A 5,423-nucleotide genomic window follows, 5' to 3' on the forward strand; every position below is an offset into this window, starting at 1 on the left:
CAAGGATTTCTTCTTGAAAGCAGGAATTATTCAAGAAAGATTTGTAGATTTGGAGGATTTAAGAAACTCCTTTATCCCTAGCTGTTTTGAAGGGAGAGGATGGGAAAAGCTTCTGAGTGATCTCCCTGTAATGTGTGAACCCCTGATTAGAGAGTTTTATTCAAATGCTGTGATAAGGGAGAATGATTTAAGTTGCTGGGTTAGAGGTAAAGAATTTATTTTGGATACACATGTCATTGATGATGTGCTAGGGCTTGAAGGATTAGAAGATCAGGAATTTATCAATTACAAAGATAGGATTATATCTATTGAAACAGTTCAACAAAGGATAGGTGGACAGAGAGAAGGGAAATGTCTGAATACCACAGCTTTTCCAGTGGACATGAGGTGTCTAACAATAATCATGATATTTAACCTCTATCCCATAAAGAAGTTGACTACAATCAACTATGCAGGAGCAATTTTTATGATGGATCTCAAAGAAAAGAGTTTCATTGACATAAGTTCCCACATATATGACACCATTGTGGATGAGACAAGAGCAACCTCTAGGCCAAAATTGATCTTTCCTAGTTTGCTAATTAGGATCTTTAGAAAGAAGGGTGTTCCAATCCCTCAAGACATCAGTCCCATGTCCACACCCTCTGTAATTAACAAGCTTACCTGCAAAAGGATAAGTGTTAGGCTTCCAGGAGAAGAAAATGAAGGTGATGAAGGAGAGGGTGTCCCAATGGAGACTGAGGCAGAGGCAGCAGGGCATGCATCAACCTCAACACCAAGAAGGAGTGGCAAAAGGACTAGAGCATCAAATTCTTCAGATACACCTCCAGATGCTTTCCAAATCATTCTGGAAAGACTTGATGGGATCAGAGGAGTCCAGACTGAGCACTCTGAGAGGATGAGAGCCATGCAGGACCAGATTGATATTTTGTCTGCAAAACTTGACAACTTCAACACCCAGCATGGACAGTGACCCTTTGGCCATTCCGGTCAAAAAGGGGGAGATGTTTCTTTCTATTTTTGATGACATTGTTGATGAGAAGCAGAAAAGCAGCTCTTAAGGGGGAGTAATGTGTTGAGGGAGAGTTGTCAAAATCAGAGACTTTGTTTATATATGCTTATGTTTTGGGTATTTAATGTTTATATGGGTTTAATACACTGTGGTTTTGGTGTATTCTTGTTTCTAACTCATAAATCATACTCTTGGTTTAATCTTCTATATATTTTGATGAGGTTATTCAGTTTAATATTGTGATTTGTACCCATGTGCTTATGTAAGCTTTTAGGATTAATGTTTTTATGCATATTATGTAACTTTATGGTTTGTACCTTGCTTAATGCAGCCTTTTATGCTATGTTGAAATTAGTACTTATATCTAAATGTCTTGCATTTTGATTTATGTACCGTCACTCTTGTGCCCTTGTAGGATTGTTCCTAGATGCATATACCTTGTGTATTATGCATTGGTTAAGTGTTGAACATACAAGTATCTTGCCTTGTGCTTGTTAACTTGTATGTCCTTGTATTCATTCCAAGTGTGAATGAGCACTGTGATCACTACCTTGTGGTGTTCACTTGGTTGATCAAGCCATGGTTTGTTTCTTAACTCCATCTTTGCTTGATCACATATTGCCTGTTCCATATGCATTTCACGATTTTCTGCTTAACAATGATCATGGTGTATTGTTGTGTTTCAGGAGTCTTATGTTCATATGATTTAAGTGCTTCACAGCTTCTAGAGTTAGGTGTGAGTGAGTTTTGTTCAACTGTTCCTAACTCACATGTTAAGTCTAGAGTCTGTTTTAGGGTTTTGTCACAGAATAGCCAAAGGGGGAGATTGTAAGGTTGAATTTATTCAACCATCTAATTGGCTTTATTCCGTGCCAAATTTGCTTGTAATTCAGCATTTAGTAACCCTGTATTTAGGTGGGTTTGTTGTAAGGGTAGTGAGTGAGATAGAGTGAAGTTTGCTCAAGAGTGTGCAAGAAAACAGAGACTCGCGGCTTGGCCTCGTGGGTGACTCGCGGCTGCAAGTCGCCAAACGCAGCACACGTGCCAAGCATGCTGGAAGGTGAACAGTCATGCTAGCTGGAGCACTACAGGATAAAACAGGACAACTGGCCATACGGTTATCTCGCGACTGGATCTCGCGACTTAGTCAAGCCGCAAGGTCAAGCCACGAGCCACCCCTATTTTGTAAAACCTGACGTTTCACATTCCTCTCCCACTCCAGTATAAATACCTCTTTTACCCACAAATGTAAGAGAGCTTCCAGAGAGAATTTTAAGAGAGAAACCCTAAAGAAAAACAAGATTGATTCACCAACAATCTATACATTAGAGTCTCTTCAAATTCCTCAACTCTTTTCCTCTCCATTGTCAAATCCTTGAGAGGCATCTTACCAAACCTGGTTCTCACCATTTTCATTACTGTGAGAGAGCTGTTTGGATTTCTGGGAAGCAGTTAGGAAGGAACCAATCTTCATTGGTTGATGCTACGGTCTAGTAGTGGAATCCGGGAAGCTAGAAAAGAAAAAGGTTCGGCGCAACCTCGTTGGAGCAAGAAGCTTGGAGGGCTTAGGTGCACTGGGTAGATTAGTCTTGGAGGGTCTATTGCTGTCCATGTATCCCAACTATATTTTCTAGTGAATTGTTTACCGCTTGGAGGGCGGCGGAGAGGTTTTACGCCGAGGGCTTCTGTTTCCTCTTCGATAACACATCGCGTGTTGTCTTTGTGTTTGCATCTTCCTTCCTTTCTATCTTTGCCTTTTTATTATCTGCTATGGGTTGTGATTTTAATTTGGCTTAGATAGTTTTACCAATTCCATATTATAGCTTATGTTAAGTTTCCGCACACTAGTTGTTTGACATAATGCTTGAATTGGTTAAGTTGTAATTTGGGGGTCTAAACGTTCAAGGGTGTTTACACACATATTTGAACTTTCAGGAGAGGCCTGTAATCCATCTCAATGTCATAGTAACAGATCGTATCCGTCGAGTACCTCCTCCCGAGCAACTCAATGCCCGGCTGTATGTCCGACGTACCCCTTAGGTTGATGACCGGCCCATTGCAACTAAGGCCGGTCATTTGGTGAAAGTCATGGGGAGTCACCATCATCTTTCGATTAGCTATATGGAAGGTGTAGGTAGTATATCACCACCTCTCAACCAAGCATTGCACCAAAATGGCACTGGCAGAGGTCTCTAATAGTAAATGGATGATAGGCTCAAAGCCCGCAGCACATATGTGGCCCCTTGTTTCCTCGGTTAAGACTTGGTACCATGTAGCAACACAGTTGGTGCTGCCCTTACCTGAGAAGGCAAGCAAGGCCCACGAAAGATGAAAATAGAGCATTAAAATGGCAGTCGGATGGGAAAATAATTATAAAAGGAGTTAAAATAGTTAAAATAAGGTTTCTAAGTGTTAGCGTGGACACGCGGGCTCGCATCTACATACGCAAGGACACCACACGCGTACGCAAGTTGGATAATGTGTCCGTGTAAACTAAAGAAGACGCGTATGCATGAAGAGATCCTGCATATGCATGAGTCATGTATACGTGCGCATGGATACAAGCTGCGTATGCAAGCCGATACCCGCATACACATGAGCACAAGCAGAGAAATGTTCTACGACATTTTCAGACATATTTCCATCAAAACTCATCCCACAGAAAACCCAAGCATTTACATATCCAAAAACAGATTAAAATTAAAGATCAAAACAAACCTAAAAAATGAGAAAATTTTGAAAAACCTACCAATCTGGTACTTGCACTCTCCAAGAGATGATCATGTGGCCTATAGGTCAATGAAGGGGACTCTTTCAAACTCATAGCCCCGTTCCAATGAGTGAGGTTGAACATATCACCGAAAATCACGTAGGAGCTTTTCTTGGACTTGGGTGTCATGGAAATGAGAGAGTTTGGGGAGAAAGAGAGTTTTGGATGAGAGAATTCGAGAGGAAAAGATTAGTTTGTGAGGAAATGAGAGAGAGGCAGAGAGTATTTGTAGAGGGAAAAAGATGGAAGTTGGAGAGTTAAAGAGAATGTGAAGAGATAAGGAAAATGAATAGAAATAAGAAGAAAAAAAAAAGAGAAAAGGTTAGTAACTGTTGGATGAAAAAAAGATTTTGAAGAGGAGGGAAGGTCTAAAGGCTAAACTACGCATTGTTTGGGCCATCCCACTAAACTACAAGTAGTTTAGTAAAAAAAAGAAAAGCAAATTTCCAAATATCCCTAGAGGTTCCCAGAAGGTAGGAGGTGTAAAAGAAAATTCAAGAACACATCCAAATATGACAGAAATACCCTTTGTTGGGTGAAGGACATGAAGACTCTCAAAACATTCCCCAGTGGATTAAAAGCATCAAGAACATTCCTTGACGGAATAGAAATCCCTAAAGAAACTCCCCCATGAGTTAAGATCATCAACCAAATCCCTAGTAAAGTATAGTATCATGGAAGGACTCCCCCGCGGGTTTAAGGCACAAGGACAACCCCCTCGAGAGTTGTGAAGAAAATTTCCTCATGGAGTTTATAAAACCCCCTTATGAGTAGAATCAGCACAAGTTCACTAGTGAGTCATGAAAGAGAAGAAGATAACTTTCCCAGTGGGCTACACGCCATTAAAGACTTCCTTGTAGGTCGTAATCACCACTGAAACTTCCTAGCGAGTTGTATTTTCCCTAGTAGACTACACACCATCAAAGACTTCCACATAGGTCAAGATTACCAAGAAGGCTCCCCCGTGGGTCACCAATACACTCCTCAACAAGTCATTTTCCCAAGTGGATCTTTCACCAAAAACTTCCTCATAATTCAAAACATTGATGCCACTTGTGCACATAACCTTTAGGAATTGAATATGCAAGCACAGACCCTATGCAAGCCAGAATTTGTACTCATATCCCGAGGGAGTTGAATATGCAGGCACAATAGAAGAGGTAGAGATAGAGATAAAGACCAAGGTCACCCCGAGGCAAGAGCCTCACCAAAAAAGGTAGAGATAGAGATAGAAGGCAAGAGGCACAACCCACCCGGAGAAGTTTGAGGCAAGAGCCCTAGACTGACACCACATATATATATATATATATATTCTTTTAAGCTTGTAAGAGCACCTTGTTTGTTTCGTTGATGGTTGCGGCCGTTGGCCATGTTTGTTTTTCTTTTTTTATGACTCTGGGATAGTGAGTCACACCATTTTTTCTTGCAATTAGAGAAATAGGTTCTAGGATAGTGAACTTGTCGTTGCTTGATTCCCAAGCAACAAAGGTGGAAATTTGGACATATGAATCCCACGCTACTCTACAGAGTTGCACCCCGCCCCATTTATACAAGTTATGTGTCGTGTGCATAGGTAGGACCCAAGCCGTACGTCAAAACAAAATTTTTTGTCTCTTATTCTTTTGATTTCGTAGTAGAGCT

The sequence above is a fragment of the Quercus lobata genome, chromosome 1, assembly GCF_001633185.2.
Source record: "Quercus lobata isolate SW786 chromosome 1, ValleyOak3.0 Primary Assembly, whole genome shotgun sequence".
NCBI lineage: Eukaryota > Viridiplantae > Streptophyta > Magnoliopsida > Fagales > Fagaceae > Quercus > Quercus lobata.